Genomic DNA, 18,316 nt, shown 5'->3' on the forward strand with positions numbered 1-18,316 from the left:
TAATGGGGGTGAAAAGTAGCAGAGACTAGCTATCCAACTGGTCTCTAGGTCTAATAGGGAAATAAAGGGAAACGCAGTACAAACTCAATATAAACCCGATCTATTGGTTGAAAAAGGAAAGAAAGTGGGGACTGGGGGACAAGTCAACAGAGTAAGTCCAGCACTAGATTTGCTAGCCTCACACAGTATAAGGTGGCTATACCGAACAAAAATGGGACCAACCCACATATCCTGTTATGATGTTTGTTGCCCCGAGCCACTCTTATGTAATGCCACTGGTAAAATGTAGCAGTCGCACTGTTAAAAGTAAGGACACGCTAAACCAATGTTGTTTTCAATGTAATGCCTCTAGTAATATGAATCAATGACACTTCTTTACATGTCATGCTAAAATTTTCCATTAAGATAAGTTGGTTCTTTTCGTTAGAAATGCAACTGTCCTGGTCCGCCTACTCTCCCGTGCCCAAAGTAATGTCGTATTTAATGGTTGTCATAGTTAATCCTAATGCCCACACTAATATCTAGCAATGCCAGTGCTTTAGAAATTGCTACTGTCCTTGTAGGATTGCCATTCAGATAAGGAACATGCTTCTTTTCATTTGATGCATGTTTCATCACTTGTTAGTCACCCTCCTTTCCACCTTTTTTGTGCAAACAGAGATATACATTTCACACTCGATCTTAGTTAAACTGCACAAATGATATCCAAATTATAGTTGAGCATTCCAGGAGCTTCACAACCAACCTTGATGTTGCTCAATTTTATTGCAACTAATGAAGAAGAAGCTCTGTGAGTTTCGTTTTCTAATGGAAATGGAACCGGGGCTGGAGCCCTTTTCTTAAAAATTTTTGAAGAAGAAGCTGCTAGCTCACGGGACATTGCTTCATTTTAGGTGAACTGCACCAAAAGGTCCCATGAATTGAATCATCCATGTTGGTGACTGAAAGAGCCAGCTTTAGCATCCCAGTCTAAGCACCCCAGCCTCCATCCTTGCGACGCACGGTACACCTCGTTTACCACCTGCTCGACCCTACTGTCACTGATAAAATGAAGTAATAATACAGTTAAAATAGAGCAAGTGTCATCTCTATCATTTCATTTCCAATGTAGATAAAGAAAGTGCTTCTCTTTGTTAATGTATGTTTCATCAACTAGTCCCATTGTTAATGTTTAAGCGTTTCTGCAAACTGGGGTGCTTAATTTTAGTTGATATGTACAAAAATAGAGATTTGAATGTCTCAAGGCGCCTCCTTGTACTACCGCTGTACACTGATGTTCATCACTGGCAGAAGGTGTATCTGGGAGACTTGGGACGATGTCCAGTATGAGGCGTACCGTATGAGGCGTCGCAGGGCCCATCTCGCCCTCGCAGCATGGCATACTATGATACTATTGCAATATTTTCTTATATTTATTTTGTGTGTTTCATCAACTAGTGCCACTATAATGTAATCACACTTTTTCATTATCTGTGCAAACAGGGTTATTCAGCTGCATTTTGGTGGAACTGCACAAATGTACATATGGAACCGGCATATATGCAGAGTGCGAGGTGGGTTTGCAATGGAGAAGATCAAAAGAGGGAGAGGCGAGACAGTGGTTTTGGAATGGAGATGATGGAGAGGAGAGGAGGTGGTTTTGTAATGGAGAAGAGGGAGAGGAGCGTGCAGCAGCGATTTAGGATTGGACGAGAGGGCCGGCGCGCTGTGACTGGATCAAAATCAAAATCAATTTACCTTTCAATTAAGAAAGCGACCCCACATTAACTAGTCTCCCTTTTATTCTGGTTCATAATTGACCATGATTTTCACACATAAAATATATGTTATACGTTGCAAAAATAATATAATTTGAAAGTACATTCAGATACGAACCAAACGATACAATATTTGGTGACATGCATTCACATTTTGCTTATCAAATACAGTACATGGTCAAACTTTGACCCAAAATACGCAAAACAACAAAAAAATACTTCCAAGACCAGCACCGCTCTTCTCCTCTTAAACCACTGCCGCTCCTCTCCTGTTCCAATCTAAATGCAGCGCTGCTCCTCTCCTCTTCCATTTCAAAACCACCGCGCCCCCTCTCCTGTTCCAGTCCAAAACCAGCGTCGCTCCTCTCCCATTATAATCCAAAAGCAGCACTGCTCCTCTCCTCTTCCATTCAAAAACCACCACCGGCGAGTGAAGATGCTGTGGAGAAGTAGATCGATGGAGGAGTACAACCGATACATGAGGATCGCAGAAGGCGACCCTGTGAAGCTAGCTAGGATGTTGGAGATATAGTCTTGGTTTGACAACAAGGACCAACTAGCGGCGACGGTGACTTCCATGGCCAAATATCTGCAACAGAGCAAAAAGGTGGCGATACTCCCGGAGGGAGTCGCGCCGGAGTACATAGAGCTGCTTCTCTGGGCCATGGAGCAAACAGATTCCCCGAATCCAATCGTGAGGGAGCGGTGGTGGGAGTATCGATCCCACATGGAGCATCCACCAGAGATTGAAGGATCGACCATCTACAGGGTGCCGTTTGTGAGGGTGTCCTGCCAGAGCGAGCCAGTGGAGTCTTCGTCGACCGAACGCAACTGCAAGAGGAGAAAAGCAGTTGGCCCGACGACGCTTCCCCACCATCGTCTCCCTCGCCGTTTACATCGTCTCACGGGGCGGCTGTCTGCCGCCGAGGAATAGGAGGGGGCTGCCCCCCAGCCCAATAGTCGGGCAGGTTGTGAATTGTCAGGAGGAGCTTAGGGTTTTCAGTATTTGCAGGTTGTGAATTGTGTTTTGTGTTGTGTATTTTGAGAGTACTTTCAGATATGAATGTCTTTTGAATTTCAGATTTGCAGTATTGAGCATAGGAAGTATTTTATGAATTCTAGAGATCTATTTTTAGCACTTCAGAATGTAGTTTCATAGGAGTATAAAAGTGCAGACAATGTGATTCTCAGAGAAGAAACTGCAAGTTTCAGTTTCAGATAAGAAACTGCAACTTTCAGAGGTAGAGCATTTATATTAACACGGCCTTTTCAAACAGGGTTAACATCATGTTGGAAGTTTTATTCATGGTCGAAAATGGAACTACCAGCCAGTTAACATCATGCTGATCAACATTCATGCATAGCACATCTTCATATGATGCACGAAAATCCTAGTGATTGTGTACAAAAGCTTGGTAAGATTTAAGGACGAATGTAATAATATCACATATTATTTAAATATATTTATAACAAAATGCTCAACCCCTTTTTATTTTTTGATAACATTGCTGGCCCAACCCAACATTATAATTAGAATCAACCCAGCAAAATCGTGTATTTCGAGAAAGTGCAAATGGCCTGTAATTTTTTTGGAAATAAAATAAATGGGCCGCATGGACGCTACATTATTTGTTCACCCAGCCCAGCTAATGGTTGTAATTCAAACAAAAAAGATCAAATTGACTGTAAATTCTACCGCGCAAAAAAAGACTGTAAATTCTGAAAAAATGGGTTGAATACGTGCCACATTTTTGGAGGCTGAAATGTGGGACAATAGGTCGAAGACAACGCAAGTCGTTGTCAATTTAGTCAACAAATGATTCTGCCATGTTAGCCGTTGGATTTATATCCAACGACCGGCATCCATCTTCAATCTCTCATCTTCTTCCTCCAGCGCTGCCGGGACCACCTCCCGCCTCCTGCTGCTAGCAACTCTGCTTAGCACGCTTCACTATGAAGCGCTACTCCACCGTTGGCAGGCCATCCTTCCACCCCTCCACACCTCCTGTTCTTCTCCACCAACTGCCGAACCACACCGCACTATAACCAGTTAACACTCGTACACCTCTCCGTCTGCGACTCTACTCCCGCGTCTTCCCATCTCCAGCTCGTTGCTGTCCGGGGCCTCGCCGTCGTCCACCACCTTCGATGCGCTCGGCGCGGTGTGGTCAACGTGGTCAACGAACAACACCATCGGAAGTAGACTGTGCGTGGAGAGGCTGACAGCTAGGTCCACGGCCGCACACAAGGAAATGCCTCCTTATTACGCGCAAAATAATGATTCCTCCACCTGACATTTGGGACCCACCGGAAGGGCCTCTGTATTTCGCGAAAATAATGTGCCCCCCGCTGACATGTCGGACCCACCAGCTATCTTCGCACGCAAGGAAGTGCCTCCTTATTACGCACAAAAAATGAATATTCCCCCTGCCAGCTGGAACCCAGCATAGTGGGAGGCTGACTTGTGGGCCTACCAAGTTGACGGGGATGGAGGGCTTTGTCAACTTAGTCAATATGAACGATACTAGCTCCTGTTACTGTATGATGTTCATCCAACGGCCGTAGTGCTTCTTCAACCTCTGGTCTTCTCTCTCCAGCCGCCCAAACCAGCGCTGGTCGTGTCGCGTGCTCCTACCTCCCATGGCCGGCTGTGATGCCGCGGAGGCCTCACCGCCCCCTACTACTCCCACTGCTGGCCAGGCCATCCCTCTACTCACCCACACCCCATGTTATTCTGCGGCGACAGCAGCCTCACACCGCATCCGAACCAGTGAACCCTCGTACTCCTCTTCGCGTGGGCATCCACTGTTGCGTCTTCCCCAGCTCTGAGTCGTTCCCTTCCTAGTCCTCTCCGTCGTCCGCTGCCGTGGTGCTCTCAACGCGGCGTGGTCAACATGGTCAAGGAACGACTTCCATCGGACGTGGACTATACGTGGAGAGGCTGACAGCTGGGTCCATGGCAGCAGCAAGGAAGTGCCTCCTTATTACACGCAAAATAATGATTCCTCCACCTGACAGCGGGGACCCACCGGACGGCCCACCGTATTTCGTGAAAAAAACGTTCCCCCTGACTGCTGGGACCCACCACCTACATCTTCGCAGGCAAGGAAGTGCGTCCGGGCAAAAAAACCGATTCGCCCCCTGACTGCTGGGACCCACCAGCTACATCTTCGCACGCAAGGAAGTGCGTCCGGGCAAAAAAACGATTTGCCCCTCTGACTGCTGGGACCCACCAGCTACATCTTCGCACGCAAGGAAGTGCCTGACAGTCGGGACCCACCTGGTTGAAGCATATGTAGCGTTGTCATTCTGGTCGTGAACGTGTACGTACATATATACTGGTGGATGTAGAGGCGCGCACGTGTCATAGTAGAGGCGCGTACCTGTCGTAGTAGAGGCGCGCACGTAGCATGTACACGCACGTACATCGGCCAGGGTGCAAGGAAGAAAATACGGCCACGTATGTGTACATACGGGCGGGGTCTCGAACGCCTACTCGCGCATACGTACGACCAGGGCTCGTGTACATGGCTGGGTCAGAACGGAGAAACAACGTCGTCATCGTGTTCATGGGGAGGCAACGGAATGCGTCGTGTTCATGGGGAGGCAACGAAATGTGTCGTGTTCATCGGGAGGCAACGGAATGCTCGTGTTCATCGGGAGGCAACGGAACGCGTGGGAGCCAACCGGCTGGGTCGGAACGGAATGCGTGGTCGTGTTCATCGGGAGGGCTTGGATGGAACAGGAGATGGAAACGAGGCCTGGCGTACCGCAAAACGGAGGAAACGGACCTCCTACGTTAGGAACGGGGTATTGTTGATCGGGAGGGGTGTGGCGTACCGCAAAATGGATGAAACGGACCTCCTACGGTCGAAACAGGGGTCCTGTTGATCGGGAGGGGTACGGCGTACCGCAAAATGGACGAAAGGGACCTCCTACGGTCGAAACGGGGGTCCTGTTGAACGGGAGGGGTGTGGCGTACCGCAAAACGGATGAAACGGACCTCCTACGGTCGAAACGGGGGTCCTGTTCATCGGGAGGGGTGTGGCGTACCGCAAAACGGGACTCCACGGGATACTGTTCATCTCCATCGCCGACCTCCTCCAGCCTCCACGGGCTACCGTCGACCTCCTCCAACCTCCACGGGCTCCTGTTCATCCATCCTCCACCACGCGCTACTCCACCGGCTACTGTTCAACCACCCCTCCATGGGTACCCCTCCACCGTCTACTGTTCATCCAGCCCTCCACACCACGGGGTCCTGTTCAACCACCCCTCCACGGGCACCCCTCCACCGTCTACTGTTCATCCAGCCCTCCACACCACGGGGTCCGGTTCATCCAGAGGCAACGCCACCGCTCACTGTTCATCCACCCCCCCTCGCAACGCTCACTATTCATCCAATCGATCGGCTTCAGTTAGCAGCAGTAGAGAAGGAATCACTCGATCGGGTTCAGTTAACAGCCACCGATCGATCGCTCGGGTTCAGTAACGCGTAGCCTGCAGTGCAATCGCTCGGATTCAGTTAGAGCCCAACGCCTCGCTCGGGTTCAGTTAGAGCCAACGCCTCGCACACACGCGCATACGTGTACGAGAGAAACGTGCATCACTCGGCCCCCGACCTCCCATCGTAACCGGGAACTCCCCGAAATTTTCCTCCCCCTCACTTCTACCACGGTTTTTTCCGTCATGGATGACCCAAAGAATGTCATGTAGATGCGTCTCCGGCCCGCCCAGGACGAAAAGCCCATTTTCTGTCATGATTTTTTGTCATAGAAGTAGGAGCCCACCACATCTATGATGATATCGGGTTTTGTCACAATTATCGTCATAGAAGTGTCATATGTATGACCGAATTTTTTTTGTTTGGCCCAAATGTCACAGATGTGTCTTTTTTTGTAGTGATACTTCATAAATTATAGATACTTTGGAGATGTATCGGCATCCCCAAGCTTAATTCCTACTCGTCCTCGAGTAGGTAAATGATAAAAGAAATAGTTTATGAAGTGTGAATGCTAGCAAAGTGCACAAGTTTGATTAATGACAATTTCAATCTTTCCCTAGGATCATAACGACAACTCTTTCTCATAAAATTTCTCATGTTAAAGTAGCAAGAAATTCACATGTTATGTTTGAAACAATGAATTCTCTTGAAACTCAACAACCTATGTTCTCAGTCACCCAGCAATTGCATTTCAACTTATTCAACAGAGTTTAAGTAAGAACTGCACATACTCAACCATCATATAGTCTTCTATGATTGCTAACACTCACCGCATACAAATGAGCAAAACGTTTCAACCAGACACATAGAAAGATAGGGGCGTATTGTTTTTCCTCGCAATGTATTCATCTGAAGGGTGATGTGAACAATAATAACTCATGCTACCCATATCTAACTGGATATATGTGCCTAGATCTTTCCTCACCACATGATGCTTGCCAAAAGAGAAAAATAAAAAGGAATGGAGAGAGATACTTTGACTCTTTGCAAAAAAGTAAATACTGAAAAGTAAAAGATAGGCCCCCCGCAGAGGGAGGCAGAGGTTTCCATGCACTTTTTGTTTGTATGCACAACCCCTTAGTGCAAAAGAACGTTACATTATATTGCCCCTTATGATAGCAACCTTTATTATGCAGTTTGTTGCTTTTATTCTTTTCCATCACAAGTTCGTAAAACACTCAATTTTTATTGCCTTATTGCACCGGCAACAACTTACTTGAAGGATCTTGCTTAATGCTTAGGTGGGTATGGTGGACTCTTGAAGATAAGATTTGGGTTTAAGTGTTTTTGGATGCACAAGTAGTATCTCTACTTGGTGCGGAATTTTTGGCTAGCAAAGATGGGGGCAAGCACCACATGTTGAAGGATCTATGACAATATAACTTCTACGTGAATATAAAAAACATAAATCATTACGTTGTATTCCTTGTCCAACTTCAACAATTTTGGCATATAATATTTTGATGGGGGCTCACAATCACAAAAGATTTCCAAGATAGTGTATTTGCATGTGAAAGTTCTATTTCTTCTACTAATCATTCAGGAATTGCTTGTATGGCCAATATAGTGGTTGTCAAGCTTCAAAAGATTTCACTTTCTAAGCCCAATGTGAAGCTACCACTAGGCATGATATGAACATATAATTTCAACTTCATTATATTCAATTTATTCAACAATTTACTCATAGGATAAAAGTGAAGCACACGAGTAAATGACAAGCTACTCCAAAAAGATATAAGTGAAGATCAAACGAGTAGTTAAGTAAATGGGTAGCTAATTGAGGACTCTATTTTATTTAAATTGTTTTTCAGATCTAAGAATTTTATTAAAACAGCAAGAAAAACAATACAAAATGACATTCCAAGAATAGCACACATCATATGAAGAAGAAAAAACTTAGGCTCAACCTATACTAACCAATAATTGTTGAAGAAGAAAGGTGGGATGCCTACCGGGGCATCCACAAGCTTAGATGCTTGAGACTTCTTGAAATATTATCTTGGGATGCCTTGGGTATCCCCAAGCTTGAGCTTTTGTGTCTCCTTAATTCCTTTTATATCACGGTTTCCCTAAATCTTAAAAACATAATCCACACAAAACTCAGCAAGAACTCGTGAGATAAATTAGTATAAACCAATACAAAAACCTTATCATTCTCTACCATAGCAAATCACAAAAATTATTATTCAACATTGCACACTATATACCTCTGCATATTTAATACTCCTATCCTCAAATAGAATCATTAAACAAGCAAACATATGCAAACAATGCAAGCATAACAGCAATCTGCCAAAACAGTACAGTATGTAAAGAATGCAGGAGTATCAATACTTATTCAACTCAAAATATTCTGAAAACTTAACACACTGTAGAAAATTTATCAGAGCTTATGTGCAAAAAGTTTCAACATTTTATCACATTCTGACTTTTCTAGAGAATTTTTGCAACAACGATAAACTTTCTGTTTTCAAATAGCAACATGTAGACTTGCAAAATAAGCATAGTAAAGGCTATCATTACCACTTCTATTGAAATAAAAATGCAAAACATTATTCTAAATAACAGCAAGCAAATCCTAACAAAATAAATTGACGCTCCAAGAAAAACACATATCATGTGACGAATGAAAACATAGATCGACTCCAAGTGAGGTTACCAATAATGTTGAAGACGAAAGAGGGGATCCCTTCCGGGGCATACCCAAGCTTAGTTGCTTGGATATTCCTTGAATATTACCTTGGGGTGCCTTGGGCATCCCCAAGCTTTGGGTCTTGTCACTCCTTATTCTCCTCATATCAACATCTCACCCAGAACTTGAAAACTTCAATCACAGAAAAATTAACAGAACTTCATGAGATAGGTTAGTATGATAAAGAGCAAACCATTTCACTTTGGTACTGCCAAAGACAAGATTCATAATTGTTTCCACACAATGCCTACTGTAGCATATCATTTCCACAAATTATATTGAGCAATATAAGTCATAGAAACTAGAAAAGAAGCAAACTATGCATTGAAAATAGAATCTGTCAAAAACAGAAAGTCTGTAGTAATCTGTACTCCAACCATATTTCAGCTACTCCAAAAATTCTGAAAACTTAGGACAACATAGAGAATTTGTATATCTATAACCTGTAAAAAAATTATAATTTTTCCACGTTCCAGTAAAATATAAGAATTCCTGCACTAGACGCAAAAGTTTCTGTTTTGCACAGAATCAAGTCAACTATCATCCACACTATCCCAAAGTCTTTACTTGGCACTTTATTGAAACAAAACCAATAGAACATGATTACTACATTCGCTTAATCATGTTAACACACAAAAATATTAGGGGTAAATGTTGGGTTGTCTGTGAACAAGCTCTTTTCTATGCCTTTTAGCTAGGCATGATGATTTTAATGATGCTCACATGAAAGTAAAGAATTGAAACACAATGGGAGCATCATGAAACACATGGAAAGCACATTTAAGCCTAAACCACTTCCTATGCATAGGGATTTTGTGAGCAAACAATCTATGGGAGCAATAATCAACTAGCATAGGAAGGCAAAACAACATAACTTCAATATTTTCAACACATAGAGAGGAAACTCGATATTACTGCAATACCTACAAGCAAATGTTCCTCTCTCATAATAATTTTCAGTAGCATCATGAATGAATTCAACAATATAGCGATCACATAAATCATTCTTTTCATGATGCATAAGCGTAGAAATTTTGTTACTCTCCACATAAGCAAATTTATTGTCATCAATAGTAGTGGGAGAAAACTTAGCAAAATAACTATCATGAGAGTGAAAATTAAAATCCTGATGACAAGTTCCATGGTTATCATTATTATTTATAGCATACATGTCATCACCATAATCATCATAGATAGCAACTTTGTTATCATGGTCAATTGAAGCCTCATCCAAAATGGTGGATTCATCACTAAATAAAGTCATGACCTCTCCAAATCCACTTTCATCATTATAATCATCATAAATAGGAGGCATACAATCATTATAACAAATTTGCACATCAAATCTTGGGGGACTAAAAATATCATCTTCATCAAACATAGCATCCCTAAGCTTATGGCTTTGCATATCATTAGCATCATGGATATTCAAGGAATTCATACTAACAACATTGCAATCATGCTCATCATTTATACCAAACATTCTATTGAATTATTCTTCTATCAACTGAGCACAATTTTCCTTTCCATCATTTTCACAAAATACATTATAAAGATGAATAATATGATGCAACCTCAATCCATTTTTTTATAGTTTTCTTTTATAAACCAAACTAGTGATAAAATATGAAACTAAATGATTCAATTGAAAGATCTAAAGATATACCTTCAAGAACTCACCTCCTCGGCAACGGCGCCAAAAAAGAGCTTGATGTCTACTACGCAACTTTATTCTTGTAGACTCCTGTTGGGCCTCCAGGCGCAGAGTTCTGTAGGACAGTAGCAATTTTCCCTCAAGTGGATGACCTAAGGTTTATCAATCCGTGGGAGGTGTGGGATGAAGATGGTCTCTCTCAAACAACCCTGCAACCAGATACAAGAAATCTCTTGTGTCCCCAACACACCCAAAACAATGGCAAATTGTATATGTGCACTAGTTCGGTGAAGAGATGGTGATAAAAGTGTAATATTGATGGTAGAAATATATTTTTAAAATCTGAATAAATAAAAACAGCAAGGTAGCAATTGATAAAATGGAGCAAAAACGATATTGCAATGCTTGAAAATGAGGCCTAGGGTCCGTACTTTTGCTAGTGCAATCTCTCAACAATGCTAATATAATTGGATCGTATAACGAACCGTCAACGTTCGATGAATAATCACTCCAAAGTTCCTATCTAGCGAAGAACATAAGAAGAAATCGTTTGAAGGGTACGAAACCGCCTCGAAGCTATTCTTTCCGATCGATCTATCCAAGAGTTCATACTAAAATAACGCCAAATAATTTCAGATTCATAATACTCAATCCAACACAAAGAACCTCAAAGAGTGCCTCAATGTGTCTACCGGAGAAACAAAGACACGAACGTGCATCAACCCCTATGCATAGATTACCCCAATGTCACCTCAGGAATCCACGAGTTGAATGCCAAAACATACATCAAGTGAATCAATATGATACCCCATTGGCACCACTAGTATTCATTTACAAGACATATGTCAAGTGCTCTCAAATCCATAAAAGTATTCAATCCCATAAAACAAAATCTCAAAGGGAAAACTCAGTTCATCACAACAAGATAGAGAGGGTGAAACACCATATGATCCGACTATATTAACAAAGCCTGCGATACATCAAGATCGTGACATCTCAAGAACACGAGAGAGAGAGAGATTAAACACATAGCTACTTGTACAAACCCTCAGCCCCGAGGGTGGACTACTCCCTCATCGTGGTGGCCGCCGGGATGATGAAGATGGCCATCGATGATGATTCCCCCCTCCGGCAGAGTGCCAGAACGGGGTCTAGATTGGTTTCCGGTGGCTACAGAGGCCTGCGGCGGCGGAACTTTTGATCTAGGTTAACCCCGAGGGTTTTTGGAATATTTGGGAATTTATAGGGTAAAGAGGGGGTGCAGGAGGCCACCGAGGTGGGCACAACTCACCTAGGCGCGCCTGGGCCCCCAGGCGCGCCCTGGTGGGTTGTGCCCCCCTCGAGGCACCCCCAGGTGCTTCTCTGGCCCACCAGATGTCTTCTGGTCCATGAAAAATCCGCAAAAAGTTTCGTGGTGTTTAGACTCTGTTTGATACTGATTTCCTGCGATGTAAAAAACAAGCAAAAAATAGCAACTGGCACTGGGCACTAGGTCAATAGGTTAGTCCAAAAATGATATAAAGTTGCTATAAAATGATTGTAAAACATCCAAGAATAATAATATAACAGCATGAATACTTCATAAGTTATAGATACATTGAAGATGTATCATTGTGTTCCTTGTTTCTCTCAACCGGAGTCTTATCCAAGTGCTTTTAGTTTCTCAAGTTCATGTTCTATTCCTTGCATCTCTTCAACCGGAGTGGTTTCAAATTCTTTCTCGTTCTTATGCCATTTGTTATCTATTTACACCCTCCAATGTTCGTTGGTTTCACTCGTTTGTCCAAGAAGCAACTTTGGTTTTCCTCTTTCTCGTTCTCTTCTCATTCTAAGATCTCGGGGCGAGATCTCTTGTAAGTGGGGGAGAGTTGTAACAGCCTGGGACCGATTCTCTAAATGCCTTCCAGTTATTTCATCATGAGCATTGCATCCGTAGTTTTCTTAAAACTTGCATCCGCTCATAGTTGCCGCTTCTTCCTAGTCTCTGTTGACTTTCTCTCAGATCAACCGGACCGCTCTCTTCTCTCTCTTCTATAAGCCCATCAAACACCTTTGCCTCCATGGCCTCTTGTCAAACCCCTCGCGCGCGTTCGAAAGCTGTCCCGAACCCGACCCAGGCAGTCTGATTACGATCAGAGGGACCGAATAGCCCCTAACCCATTTATCTCAGGCCGTCTGATTACGATCAGAGGGACCGAATAGCCCTAGTACGTCTCCGTCGTATCTATCATTTTTGATTGTTCCATGCCAATATTCTACAACTTTCATATACTTTTGGCAACTTTTTATACTATTTTTGAGACTAACATATTGATCCAGTGCCCAGTGCCAGTTCCTGTTTGTTGCATGTTTTTTGTTTCGCAGAACATCCATATCAAACGGAGTCCAAACGAGATAAAAACGGATGGAGATTTTTTTTGGAATATATGTGATTTTTGGGAAGTGAAATCAACACGAGACGATGCTCGAGGGGCCCACGGGGCAGGGGGGCGCGCCCCTGACCCTCGTGGCCACCCTGTAAGGCGGTTGATGCCCTTCTTTCGCCGGAAGAAAGCTAATATCTGGATAGATATTTTGTTAAAATTTCAGCCCAATCAGAGTTACGGATCTCCGGGAATATAAGAAACGGTGAAAGGGTAGAATCTGAGAACGCAGAAATAGAGAGAGACAAAGAGACAGATCCAATCTCGGAGGGGCTCTCGCCCCTCCCATGCCCTGGAGGCCAAGGACCAGAGGGGAAACCCTTCTCCCATATAGGGAGGAGGTCAAGGAAGAAGAAGACGAAGGGGCTCCCTCTCCCCTTCTCTTCCGGTGGCGCCGGAACGCTGCCGTGGCCATCATCATCACCGCAATCTTCACCAATAACTTCACTGCCATCATCACCAACTCTTCCCCCCTCTATGCAGTGGTGTAACCTCTCTCTTACCCGCTGTAATATCTACTTAAACATGATGCTCAACGCTATATATTATTTCCCAATGATCTATGGCTATCCTACGATGTTTGAGTAGATCCATTTTGTCCTATGGGTTATTTGATGATCGTGATTGGTTTGAGTTGCATGTTTTATTATTGGTGCTATCCTATGGTGCTCTCCATGTCGCGCAAGCGTGAGGGATTCCCGCTGTAGGATGTTGCAATACGTTTATGATTCGCTTATAGTGGGTTGCGTGAGTGACTGAAACACAAACCCGAGTAAGTAGGTTGTTTGCGTATGGGATAAAGAGGACTTGATACTTTAATGCTATGGTTGGGTTTTACCTTAATGATCTTTAGTAGTTTCGGATGCTTGCTAGAGTTCCAATCATAAGTGCATGTGATCCAAGTAGAGAAAGTACGTTAGATTATGCCTCTCCGTCAAATAAAGTTGCAATAATGATTACCGGTCTAGTTATCGATTGCCTAGGGACAAATAAATTTCTCATAACAAAAAGCTCTTTACTAAAACTAACTTAGTTGTGTCTTTACCTAAACAGCCCCTACTTTTTATTTATGTAATCTTTATTATCTTGCAAACCTATCAAAAAAACACTTACAAAGTACTTCTAGTTTCATACTTGTTCTAGGTAAAGCGGACGTCAAGCGTGCGTAGAGTTGTATCGGTGGTCGATAGTACTTGAGGGAATATTTGTTCTGCCTTTAGCTCCTCGTTGGGTTCGACACTCTTATCGAAAATTGTTGCGACCCCCTATACTTGTGGGTTATCAAGACCTTTTTCTGGCGCCGTTGCCGGGGAGCAATAGCGTGGGGTGAATATTCTCGTGTGTGCTTGTTTGCTTTATCACTAAGTAATTTTTATTTGCTGTTCTTAGTTGTTCTCTATCTTTACTTATGGATATGGAACACGAAATACCAAAAAAATTAGGTGTACCTGCTACTCATGGAGATGGGGAACCTCCTAAAACCCTCGATGCTCAATATGTGAAAAATATTATGTACCACTTTGATAATCCTGAGAAAACCTCATTCAATCTGGTAATGGGAGTAACGTTGGATCAACGTGAATACTTTAGGGATTATCACTTGACACAAAAAGGGAAACTATTATGGGATCAAATTTATATATTGTATTGGTATGCTAGGCAACTATGCTTGAGATATGATTATACTTGTTGCTCTAGGATGAAGGCTCCACACCTTCCCTTTTCATGTGAATTTAATGATAATGAAACCTTAGCTTCTTATGCTAATGGTATATATGATTACTATGATGTGGCACAAAGAGAAGAATTTGTTGGTTTTAAGGGTGCTTATGAAATTGAATCTTTGTTTGAAAAGTATGAAGCTTTTGATGATGATGTTTATAGGCCTGGAAATTTAGTTATTCTAAAATATTGTTATGATAATTATGAATATAATTCCTATATTAATGCGCTTATTAAGAAAGTCTCCGCTGTGCAAGAAGAGACTAATATTTTGCAGGAATCTATGGAAGAAGAAATTGATGAAACTGTGAGCTCATTGGATGAAAAAGATGAGGAGGAGAGCGAAGAACAAAAGGAGGAAGAGCGGATTGATCACCTGTGCCCACCTTCTAATGAGAGTAACTCTTCAACTCATACATTGTTTAAATTCCCTTCGTTCTTACCGAAGTATGATTGCTATGATGATTGTTATGATCCCATTGATTCTTTTGAAATATCCCTTTTTGATGATGCTTTCTATGCTTGTGGCCAAGATGCCAATATGAATTATGCCGATGGAGACGAACTTGCTATACTTCCTTATGTTAAACATGAAATTGTTGCTATTGCACCTACGCATGATAGTCCTATTATCTTTTTGAATTCTCCCAACTACACTATATCGGAGAAGTTTGCACTTATTAAGGATTATATTGATGGGCTGCGTTTTACTATTACACATGATGATTTTGATGAATATAACATGCATGTGCTTGCTGCTCCTACTTGCAATTATTATGAGAGAGGAACTACACCTCCACCTCTCTATGTTTCCAACACGATAAAATTGCAAGAAACTGTTTATACTATGCATTGGCCTTTACTATGTGTGCATGAATTGTTCTTTTATGACATGCCGATGCATAGGAAGAGAGTTAGACTTTGTTGTTGCATGATATATGTTACTTTGTGCTCACTAATAAATTACAAATCATTGTTAATTAAAATTGGCTTTGATATACCTTGGGATCTGGGTGGATTCACTACTTGAGCACTATATGCCTAGCTTAATGGCTTTAAAGAAAGCGCTGCCAGGAAGACAACCCGGAAGTTTTAGAGAGTCATTTATTTCTGTTGAGTGCTTTCATATAGGTTAAAAACAACAAAAATAAAGAGGGTAACCTAAATCTTTTTCAAAAAGGAAAGCGAAACTGAGAAAGACGAACATTGTTGAAGTGGGAGCTAGCCTTGAACTTTGTTCATGCTCACAGAAACTTTTGAATCTTGATTACAGAAACTTTTCAATAAAAATAATTATCCCCTTGTACAATTCCATTGTATTATAAAAATAATGTGCCAAGGTTTGCCTTTAGGATGTTTTAGATGCTTGTTGGTTTGTACGGTGCAGGACAGAAACTTTGGCTTTAGTTTGCAATTTTACATTTTTAGATGGAACGTAAAATGGTTCTGATTCTTCTTGCACTGTCTTTCTGTACAAATTGTTTATTTTTCCCAATTTTGGCAGAATTTTTCAAGTATCAGAAGTATGGTGAATGTTCAGATTATTACAGATTGTTCTGTTTTAGACAGATTCTGTTTTTGATGCATAGTTTGCTTGTTTTGATGAAACTATCAATTTATATCAGTGTATTAAGCCATGAAAAAGTTATATTACAGTATACATAATGCAAAAACAAAATATGAATTGGTTTGCAACAGTACTTATAGTAGTGATTTGCTTTATTATACTAACGAATCTTACCGAGTTTTCTGTTGAAGTTTTGTGTGGATGAAGTGTTCGATGATCGAAAAGGTCTCGATGTGAGAAGAAGGAAGAGAGGCAAGAGCTCAAGCTTGGGGATGACCGAGGCACCCCAAGTAAATATTCAAGGAGACTCAAGCATCTAATCTTGGGGATGCCCCGGAAGGCATCCCCTCTTTCTTCAACAAATATCGGCATGTTTTCAGATTCGTTTCATTCATGTGATATGTGTAAATCTTGGAGCGTCTTTTGCATTTACTTTTCATTTTTGTTTTATGCACCATGCTGGTATGAGATAGTCCTTGGTTGATTTATAGAATGCTCATTGCACTTCACTTATATCTTTTGAGTATGGCTTTATAGAATGCTTCATGTGCTACACTTATATCATTTGAAGTTTGGATTGCCTGTTTCTCTTTACATAGAAAACCGCCATTTGTAGAATGATCTCTTGCTTGACTTATATTTGTTAGAGCGTGGGCATATCTTTTGTAGAAAGAATTAAACTCTCTTGCTTCACTTATATCTATTTAGAGAGATGACAAGAACTGGTCATTCACATGGTTAGTCATAAAATCCTACATAAAACTTGTAGATCACTGAATATGATATGTTTGATTCCTTGCAATAGTTTTGCGATATAAAGATGGTGATATTGGAGTCATGCTAGTGGGTAGTTGTGGATTATAGAAATACTTGTGTTGAGGTTTGTGATTCCCGTAGCATGCACGTATGGTGAACCGTTATGTAACGAAGTCGGAGCATATTTATTTGTTGATCGCCTTCCTTATGAGTGGCGGTCGGGGACGAGCGATGGTCTTTTCCTACCAATCTATCCCCCTAGGAGCATGCACGTAGTACTTTGTTTCGATGACTAATAGATTTTTGCAATAAGTATGTGATTTCTTTATGACTAATGTTGAGTCCATGGATTGTACGCACTCTCACCCTTCCACCATTGCTAGCCTCTCTAGTACCGCGCAGCTTTCGCCGGTACCACAAACCCACCATATACCTTCCTCAAAACAGCCACCATACCTACCTGTCATGGCATTAACATAGCCATTCCGAGATATATTGCCATGCAACTTCCATCATCATCATATACATGACTTGAGCATTAATTGTCATATTGCTTTGCATGATCGTAAGATAGCTAGCATGATGTTTTCATGGCTTGTCTGTTTTTTGATGTCATTGCTACGCTAGATCATTGCACATCCCGATACACCGCCGGAGGCATTCATATAGAGTCATATCTTTGTTCTAGTATCGAGTTGTAATATTGAGTTGTAAGTAAATAAAAGTGTGATGATCATCATTATTAGAGCATTGCCCCAGTGAGGAAAGGATGATGGAGACTATGATTCCCCCACAAGTCGGGATGAGACTCCGGACGAAAATAAAAATAAAAATAAAATAAAATAATAGAAAAAAAGAGAAAGGCCAAACAAAAGAGAAGCCCCCCCCCCAAATGAGAGAAAAAGAGAGAAGGGGCAATGTTACTATCCTTTTACCACACTTGTGCTTCAGAATAGCAGCATGTTCTTCATATAGAGAGTCTCTTGAGTTATCACTTTCATATACTAATGGGAATTTTCATTATAGAACTTGGCTTGTATATTCCGATGATGGGCTTCCTCAAATGCCCGAGGTCGTCATGATCAAGCAAGTTGGATGCACACCCACTTAGTTTTCAGTCTGAGCTTTCATACACTTATAGCTCTTAGTGCATCCGTTGCATGGCAATCCCTACTCACTCACATTGATATGTATTGATGGGCATCTCCATAGCCCGTTGATACGCCTAGTTGATGTGAGAC

The sequence above is a fragment of the Triticum urartu genome, chromosome 4A (assembly GCF_056163025.1).
Source record: "Triticum urartu cultivar PI428250 chromosome 4A, HENAU_Tu73, whole genome shotgun sequence".
In the NCBI taxonomy this organism is placed as follows: Eukaryota; Viridiplantae; Streptophyta; class Magnoliopsida; order Poales; family Poaceae; genus Triticum; species Triticum urartu.